Here is a 14,730-nt window from a genome sequence, read left to right as displayed (position 1 = left end):
GCCTGACCTAATCCCATGAGCCCTTTAAAAGTGGGAGAGGAGAGGGCCATCCCTGAGATGGGTTCAGGCTGGCCTGGAAGAAAGTCAACTCCCATGCTATGAATTGCCTGTGGAGGCCACCTGGGCAAGGATCTCAGGTGGCCTCCAGGAGCTGAGAGCAAGCAGGAAAACTGCGAGATTATCAACTGATTGTGTCAAAATCATTAATCTGTGATCATTTGTTATACAGCATGAATCAGACTGAGAAAACTACTCAGCTCCAGAAACTGCTCATTCCTTATGACAAAAGGGTTACTCTATAGCCCAAAGGCTGGAGCCAGTGTTACTGAATCCAATTTCATATTGTTAACAGCAAAACAGTCCCATAAACTGAGAAACAAGTTGTACAAGGAATAGCAACTCTATTTTGGAAAGCCAGGGGACCAAGAAGATGGAGGACTAGTGTCCAAAAAAAAGTCTTCCCTGAATTAGAATTCAGGCTTCTTTTAAATTAAAAGGAGAGGGAGTGTGGTTGGTTGTAAAATCCATGGTGCTGGAATCCTTCATTCTTCCAGCTTGTCTGCCTAGGTCAGGTCAATACATTCCTGCAAACCTCCAACAAGAGAAACTTCTCTCTTCTGCAGCCTTTTATCTCTATACAAATGGGAAAAGTTTATACCTTTAAAGGCCAGAGCCTTGAAAATGGGCTTTCCTATATATTTCAGGCTATGGGCAACATTCTTTTATAAAATGTTCAGAGCCAAGATGACTAAGCACAGGCAACAGAGCACAAGAGTTAGAGCTAAAGGAATAAATCCAATATGGAGTAAGTTGTGTTCTTCTCTGTTACACCAGGAGCCATAAACAATTGCTGGGGGAACATATCTGGGCCCTATTCAATGGGTCTGGACCAGTGCACCTGTGGCCTCCAATTCTCCACTTTCCAGCAGAAGAACCTGCTCCACAGTTGTAATTAGGAAAGAGAGGAACAGATAAACTTCACCCAAGAAACCTCATCTGACACAGACAATATTGGGACTTCATGGAGGACTCACAAGGGTGAATGTAACTTCATGTGGGAGGAATGTAGTGACTCATGGCCAGAGGTCTGACCAAGGTGGTTTTAAATGTACATGTACGTGTGAAATTCTTCTTTCTATGCTTTCCCTTGGCCCTGGGGCAATCTTTGTAGTTGCTTCATGGGGGCATGCCAGAGGTCAGTTAGAGGAGGCCCCAACTCTGCTGACTTCTCTTGTATTTTTTCTCTCCTTCATCCATGCAAGAGGTACCCCACCTTCCTGGTCAGACACACAGAATAAAGACAACTAGCTTAGCCACAATGGCCTTGTCCTTAGGAGCAAAATCAATGGTTGGTAGTTGTTTAGAAGAGAAATCCAAGACAGAGCAATTAAACAACTGACCAGTAACCGGACAGTATTTCCAGAAAGCTATATCAATGCCATTAAAGGGGAGAATGTGCTTTTTAAAACTCCTAAATGGGATTCAAGTCTTTCATTCGAAATGGCCTTCTAAGTATTGACAAACTTTCAGGAAGGAAAAGACTAGTTGAGATGTACTCTGGTGCAATTTCTGGGCTGGGGTGGGGAGTAGGGTCCGGGTACTTGCCTCACAGCTCCCTTGGGGATGAGGACTCTGTTTTTTTCCCCTGCAATTCCTGCTCCTAACACACTTGAATAGGTTTTGTTTTCTGAAACACCCAGTTTATTGATTCCTTGACTAGGAGGATTCCTTTGTGGCAAACTCCTTTGAATCTTTGGGTCTTCATTTATAATTTAAAAATAAAAATACCAACTTCCCAGGTGGTGCTAGTGGTGAAGAAACCATCTGCCAATGCAGGGGACATAAGAGACGTGGGTTTGATACCTGGGTTGAGAAGGTCCCCTGGAGTAACAAATGACAAACCACTCCATTATTCTTGCTTGTGGAATCTCACAGACAAAGGAGCCTGGGGGACCACAGTCCACAGGGCTACAAAGAGTCAGACACAACTGAAGCGACTTAGCACAGAAATCACAGATTTCCTTATGGGATGCCCATCCAGCAACATGCAAAGGGAGCCCCTTTCAGAGGAGAGTCCTTCCCAGACCCCCAGCACACATACACCCCAGGTACACTTGTAAGAACTCAGGGACACCTGCTCTAACTTTTCCAGAAGAGACAGGTGTGTGGGGGAGCAGCTGAGGGGTGGCAACTGACGGTGCCTGCTTAGAGATCAAGAAGTTCTCAGCAGCCCTCATGGTTTGCCATAGAGGCAGAAGGAAGAAATCAAGATTCAAGGAGTCAAGATTTTAAAATAAGCATTCTTTGAGCTCTACAATGGGCAAGTATGTGCTACGGTATGGTCTGATGGTTCTGTGGGGTGACCAGCACTCCGTGTTCATCTCAGGAGAGTTTGGTAAGCAATATCCAACCCTGCCAAGCTAGGGGAGCAGGCCTTGCCTGACTCCCCAACAAAGAGAACATGCAGAGCCAGGAGTCTGTGCAAAAAGAGCAACCGACCCAGACCAGGCTCCTCAGAAGCCTGAATCATATCATAACTGCATCGTATCACAAAGCGATATCTCATCAGGATGCTCCACATTTCATGGAAAGCCATATGTAATTTTTATAAAATGAAAAAAAATAAAAATGCTAAAACCCAATTATGTTTATATGGACATTTTCAGAACTGCTAGAATGTGGGAAGTCATCCCAGGATCAATGTGTATGTAAGATGTTAAATCCATGTATCTAAGAAATTAAAACAAATGACCACAGTATCCCGTGCAACCTCAAAGCTTTGATGAATTCTTGGCAGTTAGCAAATGCCCAAGGTGGAAAGCACACAAATATTTGTATTTTCCCTGAACTCATGAGAAATGAAACCACTACTTTTTCTTATGATAGCGGTCTCTGTGTCTTATTCCTCATCCCAAGGACTGCCATCTCTCACACACTAGGCTCTCCTTTCATTCTCGTCTTGTAGCTGTGTGACTTGAGGCAATTCATCTTACCTTTTCCGGTCTGTCTTCTTCTCTGCTAAACGAGCAAGATGACCACGAACCCAAGGGGTAATCAGTTAAGTAAATGTGAAAGAGCTCTATCCTCAACAGACAGTTACCACAAAATGTATCCAAATGCCCTGGCAGGTAGTCTGAGCTCTGTGTGTGTTGGATTCCCTTTGTCCTCTCAACAGAATCTATTATTTTAAAAAATGACTAACCCTCCTTGTATTAATGGATGAACTCACTCTTAGGTGTTTCTTTTTCACCTCCAGTAATTAACCCTCTTTCTGACTCATCCCTGACATGTCTGGGTCAGCAACATGGTGCCAGTCCCACGAGGCAGGAGAAGGGCAGTGAAGTGGATCTTGAGAACCTGCTGGCTCAAAAAGGACCTCCTCCAGCCACAGCTAGTTTCTGGCCTCAAGATTAGACCTTGGCAGTGACTTCCTGGCAGACTTCCTCCCTCCTGCAGACAATACCCACTCTCTACTGGTTACTGCTGTTCTGGTCAAGTTCCATGTGCTTCTGCTGGTGCATACCTGTTATTCAGACTGCCACAGGTCACACTGAGAGGCATGCAGACCCTGCAGGCAGCACCATGCTGGCCCTCCCTGGCCCCACCATTGATGTTTTCAAGCCAAGTCATTTTGGCTCCAATGGTGAAACCAGTTTCAGTTTTCAATGCCATTTCTCATCTTAGAATTGTATGGTTTTCTGTGTGTTTTCACTTCTTTGGCCCTTTTAACTACTTATATATTTCATGTACATTTGTACCATCAAGCTTATATAGAATTAAGAATAATATTAAGATTAGAAGATTAAAGTATAATTTAATAAGCTATCATAATAACTTATGCAAATTATGTCATCAGCGTCTTTTCAGGCATCATATGAAAAAATATTAATGAAGAAAACTTGCAAATGTAATGGGTAAGGGAATTCTGTGTAAATTTTCCTTAATGCCCAGAGATAATTCATGTTTAAACTAAAATGCATCTATGCATCTATATCTCAAAATATTTTTAGAAAACAATCATTGTACAAATTTCCATTGTTATAATTGTGCATCACCACACACTGGAGGATTAACCAAACATCTCTACACAAAGTTAATCATGGGAAAGTTAAATTGCATGCATTTTGTATACTCAATATTAAAAATAAAGGGTAAGTGAAAGTAACAAGACATGGAGAAGATGCCTTGATTACAGAGCATCTATTCTAAAAAGCATATCAAATTTGACTCTATCCATGTGAATTTGCACAGCAGAAATTCTGTATCTTGGCTGCAATGTGTTGAGTGCCAGTCAATTCATTAGCAAGCTTCATTAAGTGGTTAATTAACCCCAGTAGAATATTAGTTTCAGTTTGCAACAACTTCTATATAGTAGATGTCTATTCACAGCCCTTAGGTCAATGAAAACGTACTGCACTGTGCATCTTTGGTCCATGATAATTCATCAAGAATGTTTGTAGGAGTCATTGACCCAATGGAGGGAACTTTATACTTGGAACCTCATCATTTAAGATTTACTGCTCTGGATTTAGTAAATGTGCAGCCAAGTAATAATGTCTATTTAGCTAGAATCAGGAGAAATATGGCCAAACAAAAATCTGTTCAAAATTGCTATTGCCTTGATTGTCTTCAGAGCTGCTGCAGGATTCTGAGCAACAGCAGCTTAGTGAGTGGTGTGGACATGTTTTCACATTCTGCCTCAGAAAAGACATATTCAGGTGAAAGTTGAAGTAAAAATAAAGACTACAACTTTGTCTTGGACCTAAAGGAGAAGGAGAAGATATTAAGAAGAGGTAGAAAGAACACATGGAAGAACTATACAAAAAAGATCCTCATGACCCAGATAATCATGATGGTATGATCACTCACATAGTCAGACATCCTGGAATGCAAAGTCAAGTGGGCCTTAGGAAACATCATTACAAACAAAGCTAGTGGAGGTGATAGAATTCCAGTTGAGCTATTTTAAATCCTAAAAGAGGATGCTGTGAAAGTGTTGCATGCAATATGCCAGCAAATTTGGAAAACTCAACAATGGCCACAGGACTGGAAAAGGTCAGTTTTCATTCCAATCTCAAAAAAGGCAACGCCAAAGAATGCTCAAACTGCTGCACCATTGCACTCATCTCAAATGCTAACAAAGTAATGCTCAAAATTCTCTAAGCCCAGCTTAAACAGTATGTGAACCGTGAACTTTCAGATGTTCAAGCTGGATTTAGAAAAGGCAGAGGAATCAGAGATCAAATTGTCAACATCCGCTGGATCATCAAAAAAGCAAGAGAGTTCCAGAAAAACATCTACTTCTGTTTTATTGACTATGCCAAAGACTCTGACTGTGTGGATCACAACAAACTGTGGAAAATTCTGAAAGAGATGGGAATACCAGACCACCTGACCTGCCTTCTGAGAAATCTGTATGCAGGTCAAGAAGCAACAGTTAGAACTGAACATGGAACAGCAGACTGGCTCCAAATAGAGAAAGGAGTACATCAAGGCTATATATTGTCACCCTGCTTATTTAACTTATATGCAGAGTACATCATGAGAAGTGCTGGGCTGGATGAAGCACAGTTGGAATCAAGATTGTGGGAAGAAATATCAGTAACCTCAGATATGCAGATGACACCACCCATATGGCAGAAACTAAAGAAGAACTAAAGAGCCTCTTGATGAAAGTGAAAAAGTTGGCTTAAAACTCAACATTCAGAAAACTAAGATCATGGCATCTGGTCCCATCACTTCATGGCAAATAGATGGGGAAACAATGAAAACACTGAGAGACTTTATTTTGGGGGGCTCCACTGCAGATGGTGATTGCAGCCATGAAATGAAAAGACACTTGCTCCTTGGAAGAAAATTTTGACCAAGCTAGACAGCATATTAAAAAGCAGAGACATTACTTTGCCAACAAAGGTCCATCTAGTCAAGGCTATGGTTTTTTCAGTAGTTATGTATGGATATGAGAGTTGGACCATAAAGAAAACTGAGTGCCAAAGAATTGATGCTTTTGAACTGTGGTGTTGGAGAAGACACTTGAGAGTCCCTTGGACTGCAAGGAAATCCAACCAGTTCATCCTAAAGGAAATCAGTCCTGAATATTCATTGGAAGGACTGATGCTGAAGTTGAAACTACAATACTTTGGTCACCTGATGCAAAGAACTGACTCATTTGGAAAGACCCAGATGCTGGGAAATATTGAAGGCTGAAAGAGAAGAACAACAGAGGATGAGATGGTTGGATAGCATCACTGACTCAATGGACATGGGTTTGGGTGGACTCCAAAAATTGGTGATGGACAGGGAGTCCTGGCGTGCTGCAGTTCATGGGGTTGCAAAGAGTCAGACACGACTGAGTGACTGAACTGCACTAAGCTGACACCTTTGTCAAGATTCACAGCATCCTGTGGAATGGAAGCAGCCACAGGGAGATTGAGAGCCATGGGGTTATACGCTGACACCAGTGAGGAGTGTTTGATGGGTGTGGAAGTAGAGCACAAAGTGATCACCTTGCTGTATGGACAGGGGTTCAGTTGCTAGCACAAGCTCCACACTGAATCAACTGCCCTTCACACTAAGTGTTCTTTTTTTAGAACCACCCTGTGCCAATGCCATTCTCAAAGAAGAACTCAGATTCCACACAAGAACGGTCCAGCCAGTGTTTCCAGGCTGGATTCTGAGCTGCTGTGTCAGAAACCACCTTTGTCTGTGGGAGGCTTGGGATGAACGAAGGTGCCTGAGATGAAAACAAAATATTTATTTACCCAACAATCTAAAAAAGACAGGAATAGTAGGGGGACAGACACTCTTCCTCCTGCCTCACTCAGCCACCTGCTCCATGGTTCTCTCCCTCATTACTGCCCTATCTTAGGGAAATGAGTGACAGAGAGGTACCAGCTTCCTGGGCTGGTAATGATTCTGACACCAATTCTGACATGTGGGGTTTTCTCCACACCAAGACATTCTGTGAAACCAGCTGGAGGTCCTATAATTCAAAGAACTCATCCTGACACTGGACCTGTAGGCAGCATCAGATTCCACAGGTTAAGTGCTCAGTCTGGCTAGACTGCCCCGCACTTCCTTCAGTTTCCAGTCTCAAGTTCAAGTTGTCACCTGTGATTCTGACAAACTTGTTTAGATGGAAGTTTCCCATGACCCTTCATTAGATTTCATTAATTTGCTAGACTGGTTCACAGAGCTCCGAGAAGCATCTCATACTAGATGAGCAATTTATTACAACTCATATACAGTCAGATGGGAGAGATACATAGGGTAAGGTGAGGGGAAAGGACACAGTTTCTTTGCCCTCTCCAGGATGTCACTCTTCCCAAATTTTAATGTGTTCACCAAGCTGGAAGTTCTCTGTACTCCATTATTTTGAGGTTTTATGGTGGCTTCATTACTTAGGGATTAAATCATCAGTCATTGGTGATTGACTCATCACCAGCACTATCCACTCCCTAGGAAGTCAAGGGATTGGACTAAAATATTCAATCCTCTAATCACCTGGTTTGTCCTGACAACCAGCCCCCATCCCCAGGTGGAGTCCAAAAGCCACCTAATTAACACAACAATAGACACCTTTGCCCAGCTAGTTCAGTAGGTAGAGCATGAGACTCTTAATCCCAGAGTCGTGGGTTCGAGCCCCACATTGGGCACAGTTAGTGTTGGGCTCCCCTTCTAACTCAGTTGGTAAAGAATCCCCCTACAATGTGGAAGACCCGGGTTCAATCCCTGGGTTGGGAAGATCCCCTGGAGAAGGGAGAGGCTACCCACTCCAGTATTCAGGCCTAGAGAATTCCATGGACTGTATAGTTCATGGGGTCGCAAAGAGGCGGACAGGACTGAGTGACTTTCACTTTCAGACACCTTTATGCTCTCACCATTTTGGAAATTCCAAGTGTTTTAGAAGCTTTGTAGCAGAAACAGGGATGAAGACTAAACGCATGCTTCTTATGGCAAATCATCATGTCACAGGAGGGCAGCAATCAACCCCTCTATGGAGGACAATACATGTATTCATCAGTCACCGCCAGCAAAGCCAAATTAGAAGGGCTTCCAGATAATTTTCCTGAAGTCAGAGGTCCCTATAAAAAGCATCTCCCTCATTGGGTAGAGCTCATCTGGGGTGATGGTTGGTTAGCATCTGCTATGCCCCCACCCAGCAGGGAAAATGCACACTGAACAGATGGTGTGGTGGAGAGAAGGGACAGAGTTCAACAGTCAGGTTGCTCAGTCTGACATCTTCCAAAGAAGGTGGCCAGCTTGCAGTACCTGGTCAAATCTCACCTGGGGGAGTCAAGCTGCCAAAGTGGGAATGAGAGTGTAAAGAGGTGGGTGGGGGGAGGGGGACGTATTCCCAGTGAGATGCTGATGAGAGCTTCATGGAGTGAAGGAAGCCAGTAAGGGATTGCAATTCTTTGAAACAAAGTTAGAAAAAGTAAGAAAGCTAACACACATTTAATTTCATATTAAACATCACTCATTTTATGCCTGTGTAAGGACAGACTAGTATCTACATCTATATTATGCATTCATGACACGCTTTATCCTTAATTTTTTAGATATTTCTGGGCTACATGGTTTGTGAGATTTCTTTGGAATTGTTATAAATCTCCAAAAGTTTTTCCAATATATTTGCTGGAGAAAAAAAAATCTGTGTATAAGTGAACCCCAACAGTTCAAATCCATATTGTTCAAGAGCCAACTATGTATAGAAAAAACATAACCTCATAATTTATGCTCAGAGGAAGCAAATTACCTCTTTGTTCTCTTTGGTTTCATTGATTTAAAACTAGATAATGGATGACACTGTAATGTCATCCTTGCAATGTCAGGTTTGGGCACATCTGTGTATGTGATTTTTCATGGGAAGAAGGAACTTTTCAGAGTAACACACATCTCAAATAGGCCATGTCTTCTGGGAGTGAAGGAACAAGTGTGGAATTCTTTCCTGAAGAGACTTTGATTCTGGTACAATTTCATCTTTTGCCATGTAGTGTCATTGTACCTTACCTACAGTACCAGGTGTGACCAAATAGTATTAATGGACTACTTGCTCATTGTAATATCGAAATTATCTTTGGTTTTGTCCCTACATTCACCCAATTCACCCCCATCCCCAATCAGACTATGACTGTGAGATTTCTTTTTCCAAAAACATTATTTTTCTAGCTTTATTGAGATATAATTGACATATACCATTGAGCATGTTTAAGGATTTAATCCATTTACATCTTGTAAAATGGTTACCATCATAGCATTAGATAATTCCTCCAGCCTATCACACTGCCACTTCTTTTTTGTGGTGAGAACATCCAAAGTATACGATACAGTATTGTTAGCTATAACCACCATGTAACTAACTGTACACTAGATCCTCAGAACTAACTCATCTTATGCCTGAAATTTTGTACCTGTTAACCAACATCACTTCTTGCCTACTCATCAGCCTCTGACAACGAACCACTCTGCTCTGTCTCCCAGAGTATGACTTTTTTATCACACATGTTTGTCTGTCTGACATTTCACTTCATGTAATGCCCTCCGGGTTCATCCAAGTTGTCACAAATAACAGGATTTCCTACTTTATCATGGCTGTGGCCTTTCTGGAACAGGAATAGATCTTTTCTTCTTTATGTCTCCCAAGCCTGGCTCAGGCCCAACATGTGAATGTGCTCTATAACTATTTGCAGAGCTTAACCAAACAAAAATTAAGAATTAAACGTCAGACTCTATGTTATTACCTCATTTTAATTCTCATCGAACTTCATGAAGAAAGCATTGTTAGCCACAATGTACAGACTAAATGCTTCTTCTATACTTTGCTGAATGTGGTGATCATGACAGGTTAGAAGCTGAGTTGCTTCCCCACAAATTCAGATGTTGAAACCCTAACCCCAGAACCTCAGAATGTGACTCTATTTGGAGTCACATTCTGGAGACTGTGGTCTTTAAATCTGAAGATTGGAATCTTTAAATAGGAGGTATTAGGGCCTTAGTGTGAGCCCTAAGCTGATCTGACTGGCTTTCTTACAAGAAGGCATTTGGACACACACAGAAGTACCAGGGATGTGTATACAGAGGAAAGGCCAAGTGAGAAGATAGGAAGAAGATGACCCTTTGCACACCAAGGAGAGAGACCTCAGGAGAAACCAGCCCTGCCCACACCTTGATCTTGGACTTCCAGCCTCCAGGACTCAGAGAAAATAAATATCTGTTGTTTGAGCCTCTAGAATTATGAGATTCAGTTGGTTAATTTCAATTGGTTAAGCCACCTAGTCTGTGGCATTTTGTTTGCACAGCCTGCAAACTAAAACAGCATGAAGTGAGGAGTAATGGCTGAAGCTATGAAGAAAATGTGGGTAGTGAGACATATACATGATAAAGGGGAAAGAAGATGAGATGAGTTTGTTTCATGGCTCCTTCCTGTACTCTCTGTGAAACTTTTGAAGAGCCACATTTTCAAGAGAATACATTTTCTTAGCCACATCTTACTATTCCCAATAGTTGCAACTCCTCTCTCACCTCAGCTTCAAGCAAACCATTCTCTGATCACCACTTCAAAAATTCCAGCTTATTGCCTCCACTTCTCCAATTCCAGTAATCTTCCCCATTACCCATGAATTCTACAACTCATGTTCCTCACTCCTTTCGTGTCTAACCTCTCTTTTCCCTGCATAGTTCTCTGGTCAATCACGGAAATCAAGAACTTGGTTACACCCTCAACTTCCCCACTTTTCTTGCTTCATAGCCTCATTTGGCAAAATTGAAGGGTAGTTAAATACAACTCTAACTATCCACGTGAATGAATGTGGCTGGAAAAAACACATAAGATGCTGATAATGACTACAGATAAAAAATAAAATGGGGGAAGAAAATAGAAAGAGCTGGTGGTCATTGTAGTTATCTGCTATGTTTATAATCTGATTCCCTCAACCAAAACAGAAGGTACATGAGAAAATGGATGCTGACTGTTTCATTCACTGCTGTTTCCCTAATATATCACTAACTTCTATTTATAAGACATTGCACCAGCAATAGCAGGACACACATCCTTTTTGAGGGCACAAGGAACTTTTACCAAATAGACTATGTTCTGAACCACACAGTAAATGTCAGCAAATTTAAAAGCATTAAAGACATATAATGTATGCTTTCTGAATGAAATGAAATGAAGCTAGAAATAAATATTTTTAGAAGATATTAAATAACAGATTCATTATTAACCTTCAGATCAAAGAAAGAATCAAAATGAAAATTACAAAACGTCATAGCCTGAATAAAAATGAAAACAAAATATAGAAAGCTGTGAAATGTCATTATTGCAATAATTAGAATTTACAACACTAAAAGCCAGTATTATAATAAATAAATATTATAAATCAATTACCTCAGCTTTTACCTTAACAAACTAAAAAAATAAATAAATAAAGCAAATAACACATGAAGGAAGGAAAATAAAGATTAAAAAGTAAAGATAAGAGTATATACAAGTAACATGAAAAATAGAAAAAAAGAGTAGAGAAAATCTATGAAGCCAAGAGCTGGCTTGTTGAAAAACTTAAATTGATCAGCCTTTCTCTAGAATGATCAGAAAAAACTCAGGAAGACACATATTACCAATATCAAGATGAAAGAGGTGACATCATACAGATTGTACAAATATTATTAGGATATTAGGTAAGGTTATAAGTAACTTTATTTCAGTTGCTTATATACCAACAGTTTAGAATTGATAAATTGATAAATTTCTTGAAAGATACAAACTACCAAAGCTTTTGTTTATTGAGTGAGGTCCTGCTAATGCAGCTGGTGCTGAGAGGGCATAAGAACCTTCCTCAGGTTTCATGCTCCGTATGCCTCAGATGAACCAGCGAGTTGATTTGTGGTTTCATCCCCAGAAAGTTGACATTAGCTTTTCTAAAGGGAAAGTCAAACTTGAAACTTCACAAGCAGTGCTTTCTTGGCCTTTCTGAGACAGGAAGCCATCCAAGCATTGGTGTGTGCCAAAGAATGGCGTCGTCCAAGGCACGGATGGGACTCAAAGAGATAAAAAGTCATGCTGAAGAATTTTATCTAAACTTGTTATAAGTAGGTTTATAAATGTAGCGAAATGGCAGTGCAGGAGCATTCAAACATGATAAGAAATAATGAGGGATGGATAAAAGGGTGGCTTGCTTGAATTTAGGCACCATTTGTCCCCCAAAGTCCAGGGTTATCTGGAGGCAAAGTTTGAATTCTTTGTTTCCTTCTGTTGGGCTCATTTTCTCAAGGCTAATTAAAAGAGTTGTTAGGCAGCTTCCATGTTGTTCACAAAACTTTCCATCCACAGCTCTTCTTTTTTTTAGTGTATGTCTCAGCTATACCTCCATTTACATAACAGAGACAACTTTCCAAGAAATGCTGGACAAAATGTGCATACGTGCTCAGTCGTGTTTGATTCATTGTGACCCCCATGGACCATAGCCTGAGAGGCTCCTCTGTCAAAGGGGTTTCCCAGACAAGAATACTGGAGTGTGCTGCCGTTTCCTCCTTCAGGGGATCTTCCAAACTCAGGGATCAAACCTGTGTCTCCTGCATTGGCAGGCAGATTCTTTACCTCTTGAGCCACCTGGGAAGTCCCTCTTTTTTCCTTCAATTATCTTTAAAATCTGTACTTCAACCTCTATCATAGACGTCAGGGATAAAATAAGATATGAGATTTGAAGCCACAAATAATATTACCACCATGTTGCTTTCTGGCTTGTTTTTAAGGAACAAAAAGAATATTTTAATTTTAAGGGGACAAGATGGCTGATTTTCATGATTTATTTCTAATTCTCTTTGATATTGTCTTTTATAGTAAAGAGATTTCCTTTTCTGACATCATTTCTGATGTTTTACTCCCTGTTCTGTTATTGTTGTTCAGTTGTTAAGTCGTGATCGACTTTTTGTGACCCCACGGACTGCAATATGCCAGGCTTCCCTGTCCTTCACTATCTCCCTGAGTTTGCTCAAACTCATGTCCACTGAGTCAGTAAAGCCATTCAACCATCTCTCCCTCTGTCTCCTCTTTTCCTCTTGTACTCAATCTTTCCCAGTATCAAGGTCTTTTACAATGAGTCAGCTCCTTGCATCAGATGGCCAAAGTATTAATTTCCTTTAGGATTGACTGATTTGATCTCCTTGCTGTCCAAGGGACTCTCAAGATTCTTCTCCAGCATCACAGTTTGAAAATGTCAGTTCTTTGATGTTCAGCCTTCTTTATGGTCCAACTCTCACATCCATACACTACACCTGGAAAATCCATAGCTTACTTAGTGCACACAGATGAAGGTTTGGAGAAGGACTGCAATGGGGGCTACAATTCAGGACCTTTAATAAAATGTCATGCTATCTTCTCTCTTAGCAGTTCCTTAGATGTGCACTGGTAGTGCCTTACATATTAATTCTTACAAATCACATCATGTAAAATATCTCATAGTAATTTGATTTATATGCTCATGATCACTAATAAGTGGAGAAGCTCTTCATTCTTTTATTGACAGTCCATGTTTTTCTTTTCAGTAAATTGGTACTTTTTGGTCCACTATCTATTTTTTCTATTGGGTGGTTTGTCTTTTTCTTATTTATTTAAGATAGATGATCAATAAACAGGTAAATAGATTAAAGGATAGATAGATGACATATAAATAAGAATCATGTTTTAGCTATATATGTTACAAATATCTTCTCATTTTTTGCTCTTGTTCACAAGCAGATGTTTTTAATTTCAATGCAGTGGACTACATCAATCACTTCCTTTGTGATTAGTGTTTTGTGTGTGTGTATACTTTAAGAAATCCTTCTTAACCCCAAGATCAGAATGATTTTCATCTACATTGCTTTTACTAGTTTAAAGCTTTGCTTTTGACACTTAATCATTAATCCATCTGGACTTAATTTTTCTACAGTGGGAGGTAGACATCTATTTCATAAATTCCATGTAGAAATACATTTTCTAAGCTCTGTATATTATATAATCCCTTCTTTAAGCAATGGCCTCCCATGACACTGTCATCATTTATCAAAATTCCATGTAGTCTTTGGTCTATTTCTATTACTTTACTTTGTTAACTAATTCGCTATCTTCTTGCAAAATCAAAATAATAGTTGCTATAGTATAATAATTAGATAAACTTGGATAGTAACTGCCTTTGTTTCTTTATAGATTGGGAACCCTTTGAAGATAGAGAATGTGCCTCATTCATCTTTGTCTCCCCAAGAAGAACTTGTTATCTGACATACAAAATTCTCTCAGTAATTATCTTTCTGGCAATTTTAATATGAGATACTTCTCCCATCAAGATGTGGAGTCTACATTCTCTCTCCTTGAACTTGGGAGAGCATGTTGTTATTTGACCTCTGGAATATAGTAGATATGATGTTGTATGACTTCCAATCCTTAAGATCAGGAAGCTTCTTCCTCATTTGCTGAAAATCTTGCCCTTGGAGCCCTGGACCATTATGTAAGGAGTCTAACCTCCCCAAGACAACCAAGCCTGAAGTCAAAGCCACAGGAGAAGAGATGAGTAGGCACTCCTATCCAAGCTTTTGAGTTATCCCTTCCCTCATGCTAGGAGATTAAGAGAAGAATTCTCCAGGGAATTCTAGCCCCAGACACTTGAGTCACCCTGAGCCGTTCAGTCCTCCCAGCTGAGGCTCCAGGCATTGTGTATAAGGTGAGCCAACGACACTATGCTGTATGCAAAT

The 14,730-nt window shown here is 40.5% G+C and overlaps 1 non-coding gene across 1 annotated transcript; it reads left to right on the top strand.

Annotated features, from left to right (window-relative positions):
- The first annotated feature begins 7,582 nt into the window (after positions 1-7,582).
- Positions 7,583-7,655, top strand: TRNAK-CUU (transfer RNA lysine (anticodon CUU)). Its single transcript has one exon. It is a non-coding gene; the product is annotated as a tRNA-Lys (tRNA).
- Positions 7,656-14,730: the final 7,075 nt, after the last annotated feature.

The sequence above is a fragment of the Muntiacus reevesi genome, chromosome 6 (assembly GCF_963930625.1).
Source record: "Muntiacus reevesi chromosome 6, mMunRee1.1, whole genome shotgun sequence".
NCBI lineage: Eukaryota > Metazoa > Chordata > Mammalia > Artiodactyla > Cervidae > Muntiacus > Muntiacus reevesi.
This window is presented reverse-complemented; position numbering and strand designations above follow the sequence as displayed.